Source organism: Triticum aestivum, chromosome 3D (genome assembly GCF_018294505.1).
Source record: "Triticum aestivum cultivar Chinese Spring chromosome 3D, IWGSC CS RefSeq v2.1, whole genome shotgun sequence".
Taxonomy (NCBI): Eukaryota; Viridiplantae; Streptophyta; class Magnoliopsida; order Poales; family Poaceae; genus Triticum; species Triticum aestivum.
Window position 1 is genome coordinate 323147829 of NC_057802.1, and position 21133 is coordinate 323168961.

A 21133-nucleotide genomic window follows, 5' to 3' on the forward strand; every position below is an offset into this window, starting at 1 on the left:
ACCCTAAGATAGATAGTGGGGTACTTCTCCGGCGAGCCCCCCTCCCCGCTGCGGCTGGTTCTTCCTTAACTCCGGTGAGCCCCCCCCTGAAAATCGACTGACCCAAAAGTCGATTCGGTCGACTGAAGTGTAGCTAAATCGGAGCAGCATTGCAAGCAAGAGCAAGAGCGAAGAGCAGCAGCGCGATCAAGAGCAAGAGCAAGAGCAGACCAGGCAGGGGACCGAGAGCAAGAGCAGAGCAGCAGCGCGAGCGAGAGCTAAAGCAGCAACAACTCCTACTGATGTGGACGTCGCCGCCAAGGGAGCGACGTCATGGAGGAAGTGGCCGGCGACGCCGCGGTGGATGGAGCCACGCCGTGTCGGCTCGGGACCGAGCGCCGGCAGCACCGTGAGATCGAATCAAGAAGAAAATGCGCCGATTAGTGTACAACCTCTTTGGTGGCGCCGATTAGGCCACAGCTTCATCCGAGGGAACGGTGATGCTGATGCTCTTCCGGTGGTGCAGGTGAAGATGGCGGTGTGGGAATGGAGGTGGCACGAAAGACGAGGAGAACGTCGGGGCAGCTCCTTGGAGGTGGAGGACGGGGTGGCTGAATCGTCGGGACGACCAGATCGACGACGGATCCTCATCCGGTACGGTGGATGAGGGACGTCGAGGTGTTGCTGTGGATGATGTCGTCGGGGAAGAGGCTCCGGCTGGGTGGCGGATGGAGGAGGGTGTGGGGCTTCGCGTGTTTTCCCGGCCTCGGTGTACGAATGGGTGGGCGGATGGGATGGGAGTGGGGAACCATGGCTTAGGGACGCGCTTGTCCGAAATGTGGGGTAAGTTATGAAAGTACCCCCACCGATTTGAGGCGGTTCTATCGGTTCAGGGGTATCACGGGCATTTCGCGTGTCGGGATTTCACAGGAGGTGGGAGTTTTCGCGCGCGTTGTAATTTTGGAATAGCAAGGCGCTGGTTGAGATGGAGGGAGTTGTAGAGCACAACGAGACAAAGATATATCTTAAATATTTCGGGCTAACAAGGCGTGTGTTGAAGAGGCGGGAGTTTCGCAGCACGATAGACAGAGACGCTAGCTTGAAATTTCGGCATAACAAGGCGCGGCTTGAAATTTCGGGAGAACAAGCTTAACGTGTACCCAAAAGAAAAAAAGACAATTTAGACTAGTATGATATACTACGTACAATGTGTTTAACACGCACAACACACACACAGACACCATTTAGACTAGTAAGGTACACGTGCATTGCACGCATGAGATTTGGCAACCAAATTATGAATAAGTACCACATTATAGCATGTAAGCTTTGAGTCATATATGCATGATGTAGATGTTCGTTTAATTCTTATAGTTCATTTCATTCAAAATCATCTAGTTTTTATAAGAAAGCTAATCTATTTTAAGATTCATGAAATTTTGCGTTGTAAGGCATAAAGTAAAAACAAATCATGTAGAAAAACATTTGGGCAATTATGATACGGAAGATTCTAGAACAAAGAAGAAGTGCTTGTGTTTTGAGGTTTGTGCATTATGCTTAAGTTCAACCATAAAGTCTTCTAGATTGTACATGTGGCAAAATCTGGTGGAATCTAGATGATATCCAACAGCCAGTAGTGCTCAAATTTGCCAGCTCTACACCATCGGATTGGCCTCATCCAACGACCATCTTTCAAAGTTAAAGTTATCCGCACACTATATAAAAAATATATAATATAATATATATAGGGGTATAGATATAGATATGTGATGCGAAAGCCACCCATCATCTCCAATTAGAATAGTGTGTCCATGCACGGATGCAATGTGGCCAAACGATGTCTGCCATCGGTATCTCAAATTCAAACCAGTCTGACATTGTTCAATGTGTATACATTACAACATGCTCATTTCCAAACCACACCGCGCAGATCTCCGTTATATTCATGCATGCATGGGTTTCAAACATCATGATCTCTTATTCAAATATTTGAATTCAACTTTACATTGATTATGACCTCACCTAGTCTTTTACACCCACACATTGGTCTTCTCTTTATAATTGTACCACTAACTTTCTCTCGTGCATGCATGCACACACACTACGAGTCGGCATTATCCATCGCACACATGCAATCTTTTTCTTCAGGTCGGTCTCCCATGAAGGCACACACACACACACATCCCCCTCTCCATCATATCAGGCATTCTTTATCTCTCATGTGCATGCGCAACGATCGATGTTCTATGTGTGTGTGTATATAGCTAGGTCTTTCATAGTTTTCCACATAAACCAATCAATCTATATATCTAGTGAGGTCTCACCCTCTTTCCCACGTCCACATCGATCAATCTATACCTATCTATATAGGATTACATATATAGCTAATACACCCACATTAATTACATATCCAACACCCCCTCTCATCATCCATGCCTTCCGCTTCATCTCTCAGACGCGCGCACAATGGCGAAGACAGGGGCAGCAAGGGCCCTGCCCCCCCCCCTAACATCACTATATATCGAGGCTAATATGAATGTGATCATTAGATAATTGCTGGTAAAAATGGTTTAAGTTGATGAATTGGCCCTCCTCGTAAAGGATTAGCAATGCTTGGCCCCCTAGCTCATTGGACATTTTTCATGGCTCCGCCACTGCGCGCAATAGCGCACGTTCTCGCCCCCTCTCTCTAAATATCGATCTCGCAGTTGTGCACTCCTTCATAGTCTCCCTCCACTCGGCCCCTCGCACCATCTTCTAGCCCCCCAGTGGATTTTGCCACATGTACAATCTAGCAGACTCCATGGTTGAACTTAAGCATAATGCACAAATCTCAAAACAACAGTGGTTCTCCTTTGTTCTAGAATCTTCCGTATCATAACTGCCCAAACTTTTTTTCTAGTTGAATTGCCATTATTTGTTTTTACTTTACGCTTTACAACGCACAATTCCATGAATCATAAAATAGATTAAGGGCTTCTTTGATTCAAAGGATTCTCGAAGGAATTTTGGAGGATTCTAATCCTTAGGAATTTTTCCTATCTTGGTTGTTTGATTCGTAGGATTGTAAACCATAGGAATTTTTCCATATGATTCATTTGCACTAGATTTCATAGGAAACATCCCATCCACTCAAACCTCTTTGAAAGAATTCTGCGTTTTTTCTATGCACAATCAAACACTCGTACCATCCTGTAGGATTCAAGACGACATTCCACTCTAATCCCATGTTCTTCCTATTCCCACATTTTGGAAATCCTACGAATCAAAGAGGCCCTAGGTTTTTTATAAAAACTAATTGATTTTGAATGAGATGAACTATAAGAATTAAACGAAGGTCTACATCAGGGATATATGACTCAGAGCTTACATGCTACAGTGTGGTATTTATTCATAATTTGGTTGCAAAATCTGACGCGTGCAATGCACGTGTACCTTACTAGTACTTCGAGTATGTGCAAAACACAATGGCACGCTACACAGTGTCTCTCTTACAGTTCATGAAGCCACGTGGCACATGTGGAGGCGTTGTTGCGACATCCTTGTGTGGATTGATCACAGTGACGTGCTGCTGGTTCCAGAAGAATGTACTCGTCCTCCCCGAGCCGCGCTGGCGGTACATGCACGAAGCGAAGATGTGCACACACGCCACGCACACCCTCATTCCCTCGCACGCACACGCGGGTACACGGGCGGACGCAATTTTGTAGATCTCTGTTGGAAAAGGCAGTGCCTAGGAGGCGCTTAGGCACGCCTAGGCGCTAGGCAATGGCCAAACGCCTCGCCTAGGGCATAAATGGAGGTCTAGGCATGTCAAGCAAGGAATTGCCTACCCGAGCAAGAAACCATGCGACATACTGCACTGATATGCCAAACGGGATATATTCCAATGGCAGTAGACAGTAATTAACTTATTTATATGCCATAAACTAATATCAACACCCATATAATAATCACAAATACACTACGAGTAAAAACTATATTACCGCCTAGGCCGCGCCTAGGGCGCTTAGGCATCGCCTAGGCACTAGGCGAAGGCCAGCCGCCTCGCTTACGCCTACCGCTTTTTACAACCTTGACCAAGATCCACCCCATGTGATAATTTGACGCGTGTAAAGTCCTTCACTTCATTGATGGTCAATTAATACAGTGCATGCAAATTAAGTGGACGTGAGGGCGGAAGAAAGACATTAGTACTCCACTGCGCGCATGCGAGTAGTTAAATCATGGGTTGCTAGTAGTACTTCCATTGGTCTCCTTCGTATTTTGTGCAAATTTTTGACAATAACATAATATTTACGCATCTGAGCAGTGTAGTCTACTTGAAATTTATGTTCCACTAAACTCACCGGGGGCCGTTTCGGGCCTCGAAACCAAAAACCATAAATTAATCTTTACCTTGTGTCCATCACATTCAAAAGTACTAGTGCTACAATTAAATGCAAGCCTGCTCACACCTACCAGTACGTACCAAACCTGAACGTGTTCCCACTATGCAGGTTTTAGTACTAGTGCTAGTACTTAGGTTATAAAAAGGGGAACTACCTAACCAAAAATTACTCTACCTTCCTCCCCATAAGTCCTCCTTCTTCGTCCGTCCTTGCCATGGCCGGTGTGCAGAGCTCTAGGTCGAGAACTACTCGTAACAAGGGAGGGGAAACCAAGGCTGTGGAAAAAAAGAGGGCCTCGAAAGATCTCTCACGGGCAGGCGATGGCTCCCAGGAGCGCCCTAGACACGGAGGCGAACATGCCAAGCTGGCGGCGCTGGAGTCATTATCCCTCGACGGCATGCCCGGTCAGCTCAATAAGCACCTCAATAAGCAGAAGGAGTTCATCCACGGCTTGGTGGAGCTGCTGAAGGAGAGCCTCGATGACATGCTCGCTGAGCTCAATGAGCAGGGGGGAGTTGACCGCCGGCTTGGTGATGTTGCTGAAGAAGAGCATTGCCTCGGAGAATAAGGCGACCGGCGAAATCCTGCAACTTCAGGAAGACAAGGAGAAGCTCTGCCACGAGCTCGACCTGCTGAAGGAGGAGAACGCCGGCTGGAAGAAGCTGCATGAGAATAGTAGTTCCTCGATGGAGATGTTGCCGGCCGTCGTCATGGAAGGAGGAGTTGGCGAAGCTCCGCATCGAGCACCCAACTGCTGTGAAGGTACGTAATGCGGCCATGGAACAGATGATGAAGGCTCGCGTCGAGAAATCCCGCGTCATGGACACAATGATGAAGATGGCAGAGGAGACACGCAAGGAGATGGAGGTCGTGGAGGCGATGAAGAAGCAGTTACGACTCCGCGGCCAGCAACCCTTCATGTAGTGAGAGCAGCGCCCCAGACTTGTGTGTGCGTCTTCCTTCTTTTTTGGGGGTGATAATCCTCCTTCTTCTTTTGCTCATGTGTTTCTTATTTTGCTTCGGGTGTTTCACCGCACGTGTCACCTTCTCTGCGAGGCATGAATAGAACAATGCTAAAAATGAGATGACTAGCAAATTAGATCATTCTTTATCGCCAATAGAACAGTGCCTCTTACTAGTAATATATAATCAGAGTAGAGAGTAGAGGATATGGCACTGGGCTGCCGTGTTTCGTGCTCCTCCGTCGTACTCCAGTGGAAAACTTGAGTATACCGCACGGTTCTTTGCTCCTCTCAGGTCGTCGGCACATTTATACGAGCAGTCAAATCACAAGGCCCCGCCTTCCAGCAGTAATGAGCCGTCAAATCACAAAGGCCCTCGCCTCTCGTGAAAAGGACCAAGCTAGACTGCCCCGCCCTCTAGCCTTTTAAAAAATGTATACATTTGTACAGTAGTAGTATCGATGGATTGCGCCATGGAGCAAAACTAACAAGATGTAATTAAAGAAAAAAGGTGGTACATATAGAGAGCGCTCGTCGCCAAATTATGCATATACTATATGACACTACCCACTATGAAGGTACTAGTAACATAGACTAGTAACTAGTCTATGCCACTCTCCACTATGACCAGCCAAAGTCGAGGCGCGGATACCAACGAGGGCCTGGTTGTGTCTATACTTGGACAACTCACCCGACTGCATGCGCACCAGGCAGACGAAGCTCATGTCGTGTTGGTAACATGTGCGGCCCGCACATTAACCAAAACCTCGCGCCTCCATCTTAGCCTCCGCGTTTTAAACTTCTCAATCTCAAGGCCAAGGAGCAATGTGAAACCTATGATAGAGCCAATCGGATGGTTGAGAACACTACAATTCGTAGCTACAGATGCGTGTGTGAGAGAGGACGAGTGCGTGCATGCACCTCTTCTCAGAGTACAAGTGTATGTGGGTGGCATCGACCTAGGGAGCAGTGATGGTGCGTGCGAGAAGTCCCGAGAGATAGGTGTAATGCGTCTGAAAAAAAGACTAGTCTATAGCTCACCACGAGGCTATTCTGTTGAGCGCCAAGCGTAAGATATGTATCCGACGGTGCCAGTTTTTGCACGTACACAGCAGTAGAAAAAGAACTACACCACGGCCGAGTAAACGTGCCGACGTTACGCCATCCGAGAATAGTGCCGCACTTCGAAACTAGAACCGTCAATAAATTTTGAGCACGTCTCGTCACATTCCAAATTACTACTACTACCACACTATATTTAATTGCAAACCTGTTCACACCGATCACAACCTAAACGGTTTCCCACTTAGGAGCGTACTAGTAGTACTCGGTTATAAATACTAGTATGCTAAGATGACTGCACATTCCTCCTCAACTCCTCATCCACAAAAAACAATCAAGTCAATCCAGCCATGGCTAGCATGAGTTCTAGGTCGAGAGATTTCCACCAGGGAGAGGTGAGCATGGAAGAGGAAGCACGAGAGATGTCCCGCCTCGCCGCGAAAGCAGCCGACATGTCCAGCCACGCAGCAGTACCAACACAGAGGTCCCGCCGCGCCGCCGAAGAAGCACGGAGGTCCCGCCGCTCCGCGGCGGCCTGGGAAAATTTCTCGTGGGCAGGCGAGGACTTTTACAGGCGCATGCGTGCGATGGTCCATAGCCAGATGGATCAGATCTCCGGCCGGGCGAGGTTGCAAGACGAGGCTACCGGCGTCATCCGGAAACTAGGGGAGGGCAATGCGAAGCTCCGGGGCGAGCGCGACCTGCTGAGGGGGAAGATCGCCGGAAGTGCGAAGTAGGCAGAGGAGACCGCTGCCTTGTTGCAGAGGACGGGCGTCATCGCAAGAAACTTATGGACGAGAATGCCATGCTCCGCATCGAGCGCAACAGGCTCGTGGAGGAATTCGTGGATGCTGCCAAGCAGCGTATTAAGGACATGAAACTGATGAAAGAGATCATCGCCCGCCGCGAGAACTAGTCTCCGCGACCTGCAGCGCATAAAGAAAGTAGAGATCAGTGAGCCAGATCGTTGTATGTGTCTTCCTTCTTCTTTTGCCCTTGTGTTTTTCGGGCCTAGCCGCATGTGGCTTTTTTAATTATCTTCCTAATTATGTAAGACAATTATTATCCACTCTCGTCGTCCCTATATATATATTCATCAGTCTTGCTATAAGTCGCAGTAGATGCTATATAGGTCCGTCGGATCTTACATCAAGATCCGTGCAAAATTTTCTTTTCAGATTTTCTTTTTTTCTCTCTTAAATCTCAGTCGAGTGAGACATTGCCACGCCATTAAACAGAGGATCGGGCGCCATTAATGGAGACCTTGGGAGAGAGGTGGACGGCAGATGGAGGTCAAAGGGCTCTCCTCCCGATAAGCACGCGCAGTGGTCTGATCGCACGCCTCCCGTACTCAAATAGCTACCCTGCACGGCGCCTCCTAGCTAATAAAAAAAGGGGACGCGTGGCAGCACGTAAATGGTAAATAGAACACCCACGGTTTCAATAATACTTGTGTTTCCGATTGTAACGTGACAGCACTTGTTCCAAAATGACTTTGTTGATTGTTAATGTGTGCGCATTCGCAAATCAGACAGCAAAATTACCACAGCATGTTGGTGCCATGTCATGACACCAAGCCAAGTTTCATGATTTTCATGCGTGTTTCGGATTTACAGGAATTAAAAAACCAAGTTCCAGCCGAGCCATGACGCCCAGATGTTTGAATTTCATTCCCATTTCTGGCATGGGACCTAGAAATTTACCCGAGGACACACATGTGATTTTTCAACCAGCTTTGGTGCACTGGAGCATGTGCTTGTATTTAAAATTTGAATTATGCACACAAAGGTGACACGTTCCCTCTCAGAACCACGAGCCTTCTTGAGAGAAGCTCCGGTTTGCAAAAAGCTTATACCAAAACTTGTTCCTATTCTGCAATTTTTTTACCACAGCATGGTAGTACCATGACATGACACCATGCCAAGTTTCATGATTTTCAGGCGTGTTTTGGATTTACAAGAATTTTAAAACCAAGCTTCTCAATGTTCTCGGCTGAACCATGATGCCCAGATGTTTGAATTTCATTCCCATTTCTTGCATGGGACTTAGAAATTCACCCGAGGACACACATGTGATTTTTCAGTCAACTTTGGTGCACGGGAGCATGTGCTTGTAGTTCAAATTTGAATTATGCACATTAAATGACCAGAAACTCAATTAATGTATAAAAAAGGCCAAACGAACCCAGAATAATTCCAAAACTTAACAGGGCACTCATATAGTTCCATGTTGCCTCTTTAAAGAAAATCTGGGGGAGGCAACGTATATTGTTTCGCACACAAAGGTATAAAGAAATAAAGAAATAAAGAAATTAGCACACCTATTTAATTCTTGGGTTCTTATTATTTATGCCACTAGTTGTGTATCACTACTCAGTTTTGCCATTAGAAGTTACAACTACTCAAAAAAATGCCATCGATCGGTGAGATGCCTGCTCAAAAATGCAATTAGATATCTAAAAAATGCCATCGTTAAGTTAGATGTTTGCTCAGAAATGCCATTAGACATTGTTATTTTCACGTCAAACCCGTTGACCATGTTACATGACAAAAATAAGCCGATTCTCACAATGATAAGTTAATGGTGTCCAGCACAACACACCCCTCAAATAAAACTAAGCACCCTGGAATTCTTTGACAAAACTAAGCACCCTGAAATTCTTTGACAACTAAACTGCTGGCTATATGATGTTGGCCATATATATTGTATGTATATAATGGCAAGAAACGAGTGGTAGTACTATACCAACTAAAAGATGAAATGTACGAAATATAATGAGAAGAAACATAACATAGTTCTGCTGGGGGCTCAGCACAACACACCCCTCAAATAAAACTAAGCACACGAGAAATTAAACTAAGCAACTAATCCGGTAGACACTGCATTAGAACCACCATGAGCAACGACACTGCCACCTTACTCGGAGTCCTCATCCACGTCCTCGACTTCGTCCTTGTCCCTCTTCCTCTTGGGCGATACTTCTTTGCTTGAACCGCACACTTGGCTATTGCTCTTCATCCAACCCTTGTAGATATGGAAACAAAGGTAGCCATCCATTGCAGCGTAGTGGATGTGGTCTATATCTAGTACATTCCACTGCCATGCATGACGATGAAACGTGTACGGAGGTTTCTCTAGTTTACCGTACGAAGGATGAACCATGGCTTCTGCCAGTGTCAGCATTGAAGGCTAAGAGGAGGACACCAGGCTTGCCTTCTAGAGATCGAAGGGCTGGCCTACAACGAGGCCTATCCGACCCAGGATTTCATTGTCGTTCCTAAAGTCTACAGTAATGAATTTGACTCGGCCGCCCTTGAGGAACTTCTTAAATTCCTCGCACTCAACGTCGGCATGGCATATGTGGTAGACCAAGCATAAGTCATGCACGCAAACCTGGATCACGGCGGGCTTCTTCTTCTCTGCCTCCTTTAGTTTCTTCTCGCTTCCCAGGACTGTGGTGTACTCAACATCTAGCCCAGCGACCCACTCATCATTTGAGTTTTCGAACATGCGTTTGAAGCGAGAAAGGCATTCTTTCACCGTTGCGGAAGAACGGGTGTAGATGACGTCGAACTCATTGCCGGTGATGGTTCTAACCTTGTACTCACCGCCGATCATGGAGATTTGGGACGCCATGGATTTGGGAGGAGGGTTAGGATTAGTGGAACTGCCGTAATGTGAAAGGACGGGACGACTAGGAGCGGTTTATCGATTGTAAAAATGTCGAGGGGGGGCGTGCGAATGGCAGGGTAGTGGCTTGCCTGGTGGATAAATGGATTCATGCACAGTACTATGGGGGCCCAATTAGATGTCATGTCTACTCGACGCCCAATTAAATGGCTTTCGATGTCATGTCAAGCGTCGGGAAAATTATAGGTGATACGAAGCTTTCCATTCTCCCATGATACGGGCTTCCGAGAGCCCTTGGATCTGAGATCGAACGGTTGCATGGCGTGATTCTAGACCTATGGGTGAATATCCTATCCTGGAGGGTTATTCTGCAAATTTTCAGCAACTTAGCATGCGACCGTTCGATCTCAGATCCAAGGGCTGCCAGCAGCCCGTATCATGGTCGCGCCTACCACGACCGTCGCCTCGCTCGCGCGGTCGCGCCCTTGGAGATTTAACACGATGCGTTAGGCTATCTGATGTTGGCATGTCATACATAGTCATCACTTAGTCCCTCATACAACAAGGTTAGCTATAAGGTTGGCTATAAGAGTATTTTTTGTTTACTTCTCTCTATCTCTTTCTTCGTAGTATACATTGTATTTGCCAAGGAGTGACCTCTTCCAATGAAATGGTGCTTAGATGAGGTGCTATGGGCATTAAATGGCTTAGCAACTCAAGTCCCTAATGCATAGGTGCTTAGTTTTTTGTTGCTAAGTTTGCTTCACTAGGTACACGCGCTTATCACCGTTTCTTCCTGGGGTCACCAAACTAGTCTCTCTCTTCTTAATTAACTTGCCACATCAGACTTTATGCCTATGTGGCAGGCTTAGCACCTGTAGGATCAAGTATAATAGTGGGCTATAAGCCCGCTTTACATGGCATTTTTGCATATGTGGGGGAAAGAGGCAAGGAAAAAGTGGAGGAGTGGGCTATCAAGCAAGAGCCAGCCTCTACATGGTGGAGCATTGGGAGAGGCACCTGTATGGAGGTGGTCAGGAATCGGGAGACTCACACCGGTCGTAGCGCCGCAATTAAAATGATAATGGCAAGTCAAATCACCGGGCCCCACTTGTCTAGAAGTAATTCGCTGTCAAATCACACAGCCCTACGTTTGCAGCAGCCTACTCCCTCATCTTCTCGCGTCTCTGTCGAACCGACTAGGCAGAACTGCCCCGCCTACCGCGCGGGAAAAGCCCCGCCCTCAACTTTTAAATAGTACAATATACTAATTTTGTATCCATGGATTGCGACATGGAGCAAAGCCTCAAGAAAATGGCGGTACACATGTACGGAGTATACAGCACGCCCGTCGCGTTCGCGTCCCACCCCAGACGGTCAGTCGGTCTGGCACGCCGCTCTTCGAATGGAACGCGCGTCATATTGTGTTTGCACACACATGTGGGACCGCAATTGAGAACCGACCATAGGCACACTCCCCGGCCCCGCAAGTCGGGTGAGTTAATAGAAGAGAGAGATGAGCGATAGTACTACTAGAGAAGTGTTGTAGGAGTACATACGTTGGTACCTGGACGATCCCTGCAAGACACGGAAGATCAGTTCGTCCATGCATGTGACCAGACTCCAGCAGACACGCCTGGATTGGCTATCGTCTACATATCGTGCAGGCTGTGTTGTGTAGGGCTGTAGTTCTGGTGAGAAATCTAAAAAAAGGTTTCTTGTCATCTCGCAAAATTAGGTGTCATGTGCTTCGGATCACTGCGAGGGTTAAACAGCGACAACTGAGTTGGGCTAGTCATTGGGGGCACATGCACGAAGACTACTCGGCTTCCATCTAGGTCAAGCCGGCTATGTTAATTAGGACATCTATCGACGGACCCCTTTTCTACGAGTTTATCTTTAATTTGAGCTTTGATCCTTGTCTAGTTTGTCCGTTGGGATTCATCTTGTCTCCTTTGGGCCGTGAGGTTATGATTTCTTGTCATGTGGCATTTTTTCGTGTTATATGTTATAATCCGGTGCTTCAGATCAAAATGACGACAACTGCGCCTCCGGGGCACGTGCATGAAGACTTCTCGACAGTCATTGCCGAGGTCAAGCCGGCTCCAGCCGGTAGACAAAAGAAAACTAGTACTCCACTATATAGGCACGAGCCTCCGCGCTTGCTTGCTAGTGTTGCTCTCTTCACACTATCTCGTCCTCTCCAGAGCTAAACACGACAGTGGTGGCCACACTATATCTCTCTACTCACCACTGGTCACAGATCCAGCCGGATCCTCTCCGCCGGGGAAGGTGAGAAGGTGCAACGTTCACGCGGTCGTCCTTGGCGACAGCTCTTACCCACTGCCGGCGCGTCTCGATCAGCGTGCCTTGCCGTTCTCTCCCAAGCATCGCTGGCGAGGGAGGGCCTCCCACCCCTTCTTCCTCGCTGCCGTAGTGTGGGCAGATCCGGCCTCCCGCCTCCCACCTAGCGACATCCCGGCGACCCTCAGGTATAACTTCCTTCGAAACCGGCCTTGCTCTACTTCCCGAGCTCCTGACGTCGCTGCATTTGTATCTTTTACAATTTCTTAGGCCCCCTCGTGTAGATAGGATCGATCGGCTGTTCGAAAACCACCTAATTTTTTACTGTTAAGAGGTAAAACTAGTTCATGCACTCGAATCTAGTAGTACTTGGTTCAAACAAGGAAGAAAGGGGTGGGGGTGGGGGAAGATTTTTTACCTGAATCTAGGACTTGGTCGAAAGAGGAAAAATGGGGGTGAAAAGTAGCAGAGACTGGCTATCCAACTGGTCTCTAGGTCTAATAGGGAAATAAAGGGAACGCAGTACAAACTCAATATAAACCCGATCTATTGGTTGAAAAAGGAAAGAAAGTGGGGACTGGGGGACAAGTCAAGAGAGTAAGTCCAGCACTAGATTTGCTAGCCTCACACAGTATAACGTGGCTATATACCGAACAAAAATGGTACCAACGCAGATATCCTCTTATGATGTTTGTTGCCCCGAGCCGCTCTTATGTAATGCCACTGGTAAAATGTAGCAGTCGCACTGTTAAAAGTAAGGACACGTTAAACCAATGTTGTTTTCAATGTCATGCCTCCAGTAATATGAATCAATGGCACTTTTTTCATGTCCTGCTAAATTTCCCATTAAGATAAGTTGCTTCTTTTCCTTGGAGATGCAACTGTCCTGGTCCGCCTACTCTCCAGGAGCTTCACGATCAACCTTGATGTTGCTCAATTTTATTGCAACTAATGAAGAAGAAGCTCTGTGGGTTTCGTTTTCTGATGGAAATGGAACCGGGGCTGGAGCCCTTTTCTTAAAAAAAGAAGAAGAAGAAGTTTCTAGCTCATGGGACATTGCTTCATTTTAGGTGAACCGCACCAAAAGGTCCCATGAATTGAATCATCCATGTTGGTGACTGGTGTCATCCCTTCTACAATGGCGTTGACTGCAGATATGGTTCCCATCACGAGGTATGTTCCTTTTTGGTCTGACCGTTTGCCAAAGATCCTGCATGTTGATCATGCTCTTGTGCTACTGTTTTGGCACTGCCATGATAAAGCAGTAATGTTATTATTTTGCACCTTAATCTAGTGGCACTATTAATTTGAGGCAATGTTTGGCACCGCTAGTGCCACTGTTTTTTTTATATCGAAAGGGGGGGTTCCCTCCGATTTCATTAAAGAAACCCAACCATAGAGAACCATTATCCGACAACATCTTAGTGTAAACGGGCAGTTATGCAACAACTACTAGAACGGACTAAGTACTAGCAGGAGACAAGTTCACCACATAAGCTAGGCATGTAGGGGGACGCAACACCAGCTCGACCAAGTTTGGATTACAACCCAAATGCTACCACAGAAACATTAGGGGGAAGATAGGGACTGAAAGAGCCAGCTTCAGCATCCCAGTCTAAGCACCCCCGGCCTTCATCCTTGCGACGCACGGTACACCTCGTTTGCCACCTGCTCGACCCTAGTGTCACTGATAAAATGAAGTAATAATACAGTTAAAATAGAGCGAGTGTCCTCTCTATCATTTCATTTCCAATGTAGATAATGAAAGTGCTTCTCTTTGTTAATGTATGTTTCATCAACTAGTCCCATTGTTAATGTTTAAGCGTTTCTGCAAACTGGGGTGCTTAATTTTAGTTGATCTGCACAAAAATAGAGATTTGAATGTCTCAAGGCCCCTCCTTGTACTACCGTTGTACACTTATGTTCATCACTGGCAGAAGGTGTATCGGGGAGACTTGGGTCGATTTCCAGTATGATGTAATATTTTCTTCTGTTTATTAGTGTATGTTTCATCAACTAGTGCCACTATAATGTAATCACGCCTATTCATTATCTGTGCAAACAGGGTTATTCAGCTGCATTTTGGTGGAACTGCACAAATGTACGGATGGAACCGACATATATGCAGAGTGCGAGGTGCCAAGTAAAAATTACCGACACCAATCCTGCTCCATCTAAGCATTGGCATCCACCACCATCAGTGGGATGTGTGGCGCTCAGTGTGGATGGATCTTTCTCGGCAGCAAATCCTCTAACCAAATACTAGTAGCTTAGACTTAAAAAATACTAGTAGCTTATATTGGCAGTTTTCTAGGGGTGTACTCTTTTCTAAAAGAAGCACCAATCTATTTTTCTTTATTTGTACACAGTGTCACAACTTTGACCCAAAGGTCTAGAGCTATTTTAGGGTGATTGGCGTAGTACTCGGAGACTGATTGTAAGCATGATTTTTATTAGTTGTCACACTGATTGTAAGCATGAGCAGATGGAAGATTAGGTTATTGCGAAGCTTACCTTAAACCCTATCGACGCCGTTGAAACGAGGCGAGCGTCGAGGGAACCGTGGAGAACGGCGAGGAAGCGACGTCACGCCGTCCGGCCTCCTCTTGCGGTGGGAGAACGAATACTCCTGTGGCTCCGGCTGGCTCTGCACCCTCATGAACGGCACACCGTACTCGATCGATTCGTTATCCTCTGGGTGCTCGACCTTCGACCTGTATGCCCACCACCTCCGCCTGACTTTTGCCTCGGGTGAATCTGTCTGCTCCATCGCCCAGAGGAGATACTCGATGAACTCGAAGAACTGTGGCGTGACTGCCGCCGAGGAGTACATCGCCGCCCTCATCGTCGTCGCCTCGCTCTTTCGCATACATTGCCACATGGCCCTCGTCCTCGAAATCTCCCACTCATTGTCAAACCAAGTAAGGATCTCCTTCAACCTGGCTAACTTTGCCTGGTCGCCGCCGGCGATCTGCCTGATTCACTGCTGCATCCCCTCCATAGATGTTCTTCTGAGTGGTCCGGTGCTAGCTTTGGAAGATGGGAGGAGAGACGGTGGTCTTGCAATAGAGAAGAGGGAGAGGCGAGACGGTGGTTTTGGAATGGAGATGATGGAGAGGAGAGGGGTGGTTTTGAAATGGAGAAGAGGGAGAGGCGAGACGGTGGTTTTGGAATGGAGATGATGGAGAGGAGAGCTTCCCCTGCCTTTCGATCGCTGACAGGTGAGCCCCGCGCTTGGTGGGACCCATGTGTCAGTGACTCAATGGCAGGATGGGCTACGTCAGGGGATCCTCGTCCGAGGAGAGAGGAGGTGGTTTTGTAATGGAGAAGAGGGAGAGGTGAGACGGTGGTTTTGGAATGGAGATGATGGAGAGGAGAGGAGGTGGTTTTGCAATGGAGAAGAGGGAGAGGAGCGTGCGGCAGCGATTTAGAATTGGACGAGAGGGCCGGCGCGCTGTGACTGTATCAAAATCAAAATCAATTTAACCTTCAATTAAGAAAGCGACCCCACATTAACTAGTCACCCTTTTATTCTGGGTCATAATTGACCATGATTTTCGCAAATAAAATATATGTTATACGTTGCAAAAATAATATAATTTGAAAGTACATTCAGATACGAACCAAACGATACAATTTTTGGTGACATGCATTCACATTTTGCTTGTCAAATACAGTACATGGTCAAACTTTGACCCAAAATATGCAAAACAAAAAAAATACTTCCAAGACCAGCGCCGCTCTTCCGCTCTTCTCCTCTTAAACCACCGCCGCTCCTCTCCTGTTCCAATCTAAATCCAGCGCCGCTCCTCTCCTCTTCCATTTCAAAACCACCGCCCCTCCTCTCCTGTTCCAATCCAAAACCAGCGTCGCTCCTCTCCCGTTCTAAACCAAAACCAGCGCTGCTCCTCTCCTCTTCCATTAAAAATCCACCGCCGGCGTGTGAAGGTGCTGTGGAGAAGTAGATCGATGGAGGAGTACAACCGATACGTGAGGATCGCACACGGCGACCATATGAAGCTAGCTAGGATGTTGGAGATACAGTCTTGGTTTGACAACAAGGACCAAGTAGCGGTGATGGCGACATCCATGGCCAAATATCTGCAATAGAGCGAAAAGGCGGCGATACTCCCGGAGGGAGTCGCGCGGGAGTACATAGAGCTGCTCCTCTGGGCCATGGAGCAAACAGATTCACCGAATCCAGTCGTGAGGGAGCGGTGGTGGGAGTATTGATCCCAGATGGAGCATCCACTAGAGATTGAAGGATCGAGCATCTACAGGGTGCCGTTTGTGAGGGTGTCGTGCCAGAGCGAGCCGGTGGAGTCTTCGTCGACTGAACCCAACTGCAAGAGGAGAAAAACAGTTGGCCCGACGACACTTCCCCGCCATCCTCTCCCTCGCCGTTCACATCGTCTCACGGGGCGGCTGTCTGCCGCCGAGGAATAGGAGGGATTGCCCCCCCCCCCAGACCAATAGTCGGGCAGGTTGTGAATTGTCAGGAGGAGCTTAGGGTTGTTAGTATTTGCAGGTTGTGAATTGTGTTTTGTGTTGTGTATTTTGAGAGTACTTTCAGATATGAATGTCTTTTGAATTTCAGATTTGCAGTATTGAGCATATGAAGTATTTTATGAATTCTAGAGATCTATTTTTAGCACTTAAAAAATGTAGTTTCATAGGAGTATAAAAGTGCAGACAATGTGATTCTCAGAAAAGAAACTGCAAGTTTCAGTTTCAGATAAGAAACTCCAAGTTCAGTTTCAGATAAGAAACTGCAACTTTGAGAGGCAGAGCATTTATATTAACATGGCCTTTTCAAACAGTGTTAACATCATGCTGGAAGTTTTATTCATGGTCGAAAATGGAACTACCAGCTAGTTAACATCATGTTGATCAACATTCATGCATAGCACATCTTCATATGATGCACAGTCAAAAAGATATGCTATTTTCAAGATGCCCACACAATGTCGAGTGTGCGAAAAACAAAGAAAACGAGGGACGCCGCTGTCTGCCGTTGTGAACATCCTGAACAAATGAGAGGAATCTGGAGAGGACTGTACGTGGAGAGGCGGACAGTCGGGACCCACCAGGTCTATGGCCGTACGCAAGGAAGTGCCTCATCAAAAAAATACTTCCTCCTAATGCTATACTGACGTTGGGGCCCACGGGTTTGTCAACATAGTTACATTTTTTTAGGTGCTTCAACGTAGTTACTATAGGAGATAAATTCACAACAAGCCGGGGAGCTGGCAGGTATCATTTATTATCACTGGGGCAGCAAGTATCAACTGGGTTTTGGGCTGCCCCGTCTAGGCTTTCTTTTTTAACGTGCGCAGCCCACGACCTCGGATGTGAGGTCCATAGGCCTGTTTGTATTTTCTCGAGGGCCGTCATGTATCGACCGGCCTATGGACCTCCCATCCGAGGTTTTATTTTTCCTAAAACATCGGCAGCCCAATTTATGTTTTTTTTGAAGAAAACGCAGAGGTCTGTTCTATTTTTCTATATAAGAATAGGAACGCCTGGTCCAACTTATGTTTCCCATCTAACTATATTATATATATTTAAATTATTTTAAATGTTATTATATATTATTGTTATTGTCATCATATATTTAACAGATACTTACATATGTAAGAAAACAATATCCCACATCTTATTAACTTATAAAAATATTTTCTTAACAATAAAATCCTGGATTTTTTTTGCCAACGAAAATCCTGGTGATTGTGTACAAAAGCTTGGTAAGATTTAAGGACCAATGTAATAATAAATCACTTATTATTTAAATTTATATATATATATAACAAAATGCTCAGCCCCTGTTTATTTTTTGATAACATTGCTGCGCCCACCCCAACATTATAATTAGAGTAAGCCCAGCAAAATCATGTATTTCGAGAAAGTGCAAATAGCCTGTAATTTTTTAGGAAAAACATAAATGGTCTGCTTGGACGCTACATTATTTGTTCACCCAGCCCAGCTAATGGACTGTAGTTCAAAAATAGAGATCAAATGGACTGTAAATTCTACCCCGCAAAAAAGACTGTAAATTCTGAAAAGATGGGTTGAATACGTGCCACATTTTTGGAGGCTGAAATGTGGGCCAATAGGTCGAAGCCAATGCAAGTCGTTGTCAACTTAGTCAACAAATGATTCTGACACCGTTAGCTGTTGGATTTACATCCAACGACCGGCATCCATCTTCAATCTCTCGTCTTCTTCCTCCAGCACCGTCGGGACCACCTGCTCCCGCCTCTTGCTACTAGCAGCTCTGCTTAGCACGCTTCGCTGTGAAGCGCTACTCCACCGTTGGCCAGGCCATCCCTCCACACCTCCGGTTCTTCTCCACGGACTGCCGAACCACACCACACCAGAACCAGTTAACCCTCGTACACCTCTCCGTCTGCGACTCTACTCTCGCGTCTTCCCATCTCCGGCTCGTTGCTGTCCAGGGCCTCGCCGTCGTCCACCACCTTGGATGCGCTCGGCGCGGAGTGGTCAAATGTGGTCAACGGACGACACCATCGAAAGTAGACTGTGCGTGGAGAGGCTGACAGCTGGGTCCACGGCCGCACGCAAGGAAATGCCTCCTTATTACGCGCAAAATAATGATTCCTCCACCTGACAGCTGGGACCCACCGGAAGGGCCTCTGTATTTCGCGAAAAATGTTCCCATCGCTGACAGGTCGGACCCACCAGCTATATCTTCGCACGCAAGGAAGTGCCTCCTTATTACACACAAAAAATGAATACCCCCTGCTAGCTAGGACGCACAATAGTGGGAGGCTGACTTGTGGGCCAACTAAGTTGACAGGGACGGATGGCTTTGTCAACTTAGTCAATATGAACGATTCTAGCTCCAGTGACCGTACAATGTCCATCCAACGGCCGTAGTGCTTCTTCAACCTCTGGTCTTCTTGCTCCAGCCGCCCAAAGTAGCACCGGTCGTGCCTCGTGCTCCTGCCTCCCGTGGCCGGCTGCGATGCGGCGGAGGCCTCACCGCCCCCTACTACTCCCACCGCTAGCCAGGCAATCCCTCTACTCACCCACACCCCCTGTTATTCTGTGGCGACGGCAGCCTCACACTGCAGCGAACCGGTGAACCCTCGTACTCCTCTATGTGTGGGCATCCACTACCGCGTCTTCCCCGGCTCCGCGTCGTCCCCTTCCTAGGCCTCACCGTCGTCCACCGCCCTGGTGCTCTCGGCGCGGCGTGGTCAACGGGTCAAGGAACGGCTTCTATCGGACGTGGACTGTACGTGGAGAGGCTGACAGCTGGGTCCACGGCCGCAGCAAGGAAGTGCCTCCTTATTACGCGCAAAAAAATTATTCTTCCACCTGACAGCGGGGACCCACCGGACGGGCCACCGTATTTCATAAAAAAACATTTCCCCCTGACTGCTGGGACCCACCAGCTACATCTTCGCATGCAAGGAAGTGCGTCCGGGCAAAAAAAAAACTATTCGCCCCCCTGACTGTTGTGACCCACCAGCTACATCTTCGCATGCAAGGAAGTGTCTGACAGTCGGGACCCACCTGGTCGATGCGTACGTAGCATTGTCATTCTGGTTGCGAACGTGTACATACATACTGGTCGATGTAGAGGCGCGCACGTAGCATGTACACATACGTACAGCGGCCAGTGTGCAAGAAAGAAAATACGGCCACGTACGTACATACGGGCAGGGTCTCGAACGCCTACTCGCGCGTACGTACGGCAAGGGCTCGTGTACATGGCTGGGTCGGAACAGAGAAACTGCGTCATCGTCGTGTTCATGGGGAGTCAACCGGCTGGGTCGGAGCGAAATGCATCGTCGTGTTCATCGGGAGGGCTTGGACAGAACAACTAATGGAAATGAGGCATGGCGTACCGCAGAATGGAGGAAACGGCCTTGTGTTCGACCGGCCACGTTCGAAATGGGATCATGTTCATCGGGAGGGGTCTGGCGTACCGCAAAACGGAGGAAACGGACCTCCTACGGTCGAAATGGGGGTCCTGTTGATCGGGAGGGGTGTGGCGTACCGCAAAACGGAGGAAACAGACTTGTGTTGGAGTGCTACGGTCGAAACGGGGGTCCTGTTCATCGGGAGGGGTGTGGCGTACCGCAAAACGGGACTCCACGGGATACTGTTCATCTCCACCGTCGACCCCCTCCAGCCTCCACGGGCTACTATTCATCCACCGTCGACCTCCTCCAGCCTCTAGCTGCGACTGTTCATCCACGGGCTCCTGTTCATCGAGTCTCCACCGCGCGCTACTCCACCGGCTACTGTTCAACCAGCCCTCTCCATGGGCTCCTGTTCAACCACCCCTCCACGGGCTACTATTCATCCAGCCCTCCACCATCTATTGTTCATCCTGCCCTCCACGGGGTGGTCCTGTTCATCCTGCCCTCCACGGGGTCCTGTTCATCCAGCCCCAACCAGCTCGATCGATCGGGGTCCTGTTCATCCAGAGGCAACACCACAGGGTCCTGTTCATCCACCCCCACCGGGAACTGTTCATCAAAACCCCCCAGCAACGCTCACTGTTCATCCAGAGGCAGCATCGATCGGCTTCAGTTAGCAGAAGTAGCGAAGGAATCGCTCGATCGGGTTCAGTTAACAGCCATCGATCGATCGCTCGGGTTCAGTAACGCGTAGCCTGCAGTGCAATCGCTCGGGTTCAGTTAGAGCCCAATGCCTCGCTCGGGTTCAATTAGAGCCCAACTCCTCGCACCCACGCGCGTGCGTGTACGAGAGAAACGCGCATCGCTCGGCCCCGACCACCCACCGTAACCGGGAACACCCCGATATTTTCCT